Source organism: Carya illinoinensis, chromosome 15 (assembly GCF_018687715.1).
Source record: "Carya illinoinensis cultivar Pawnee chromosome 15, C.illinoinensisPawnee_v1, whole genome shotgun sequence".
NCBI classification, from domain to species: Eukaryota; Viridiplantae; Streptophyta; class Magnoliopsida; order Fagales; family Juglandaceae; genus Carya; species Carya illinoinensis.
The window spans coordinates 20,138,268-20,139,847 of NC_056766.1; the positions used below are offsets into that span (position 1 = coordinate 20,138,268).

At 42.1% G+C, this 1,580-nt stretch overlaps 1 non-coding gene across 1 annotated transcript; it reads left to right on the top strand.

Annotated features, from left to right (window-relative positions):
• The first annotated feature begins 798 nt into the window (after window positions 1-798).
• Window positions 799-905, top strand: LOC122297956. Its single transcript, XR_006239018.1, has one exon. It is a non-coding gene; the product is annotated as a small nucleolar RNA R71 (small nucleolar RNA).
• Window positions 906-1,580: the final 675 nt, after the last annotated feature.

The following is a 1,580-nucleotide window of genomic DNA, read 5'->3' on the forward strand; positions in this document are numbered from 1 at the left end:
GGGGTGGACTTGCTCTCCTTCAATGGTGACCTCTCTATTTCTTTTCCACTCCTAAGTGTGATGGCCTTGCATTGTTCCTTTGGATTCACTTCAGTGTTGCTGGGAAAAGCTCCTCTTTGTTGGGCATTGATGGTAGTGGCTAGTTGCCCAATTTGTACTTCAATATTCTTTATAGCAGCTCCCATATTGCTACAATGAGTCTCAATGTTGTCCAACCGTGAATCAGTCTTTTTAAACCTTGCATTGGTCTCCTGAACAAAGGAAACCATGGCATCCTCAAGTGACATCTTCCTCTCGCTTGGTTGGCTATCAAATCCTGGAGGATGTTGAGGTTGCAACACATTCTTGGTATTTCCATATGACAAATTCTCATGATTTCTAAGCCCTGGATGATAGTAATTTGTCATAGGATTACCACGATAGTTGTAGTTCCGATTGTTGACATATTGAACTTGTTCTTGACTCGCCTCATTGCTTGGAACTATCATACTTGTAGATGCTACATATTCTGTACTTTGTGGTATCCTTTGTGTTGTCAAGGCTGAAATCTGATGAGATAGAGTAGCTACTTGAGCGGAAAGAGCTGCTATCGGCTCCAAGTCATGAATTCCAGCAACCTTCTTAGCCAAAGTCCTCTCAGTTGGCCACTGATAGTTGTTTGAGGCCATTTCCTCCAAAAGTGCAGTAGCACCTTCAGCTGTCTTCGACATCAAAGTTCCACCAGAAGCAGCATCAACTATAGTTCGAGTTTGCCCATTTAACCCATTATAGAACATCTGAACTTGCAACCAATCTGGCAATCCATGTTGTGGGCAACGTCGAATCAAGTCCTTATACCTTTCCCATGCTTCATAGAGTGACTCAAAATCATTTTGCTTGAATTGGCCAATCTCACTCCTGAGTTGGGCTGTTTTGGCAGGAGGAAAGAATTTAGCAAGAAACCTCTCAGCCATGTCCTGCCAACTAACAATGCTTCCCGGTTGTAGAGATTGTAGCCAACCTCTAGCCTTGTCCCTCAAAGAGAAAGGGAACAATCTCAGTCTAATGGTGTCTTCAGTAACACCATTAATCTTCACAGTATCACAAATCTCCAAGAACATAGCCAGGTGAATATTGGGATCATCAAGTGGTGATCCACTGAATTGAGCCTGCTGCACCATGCTAATCAAAGCTGGTTTGAGCTCAAAGTTGTTGGCATTGATTGGCTGGCGCATTATGCTCGAGTAATTTCCATTCACAACTGGCCGTACATAGTCCTTCAAGGTGCGTGGTAGTACCTCACGATCTTCTTCAGCCATAGCTAGTATCTTATTTCTTCTTAGTGATCTAAGAGTTCTTTCAATCTCCGGATCAACAGGAATAATGTCACGAGATCTAGTACGGCGCATCCAATGTCAGAAACACACCTGTAGAACAAATTAAAACAAAATTCTAAATTAAAACCAAGATTACTTTGTATCGATATTGACGAAAAGAATAAGAATAAACCAATCCCCGGCAACGGCCCCAAAAACTTGACCGGTGTAAAACTGCAAGTGCACAGTATCGTAGTTTTATAGTAAAGTAATAAGAAGAGTATC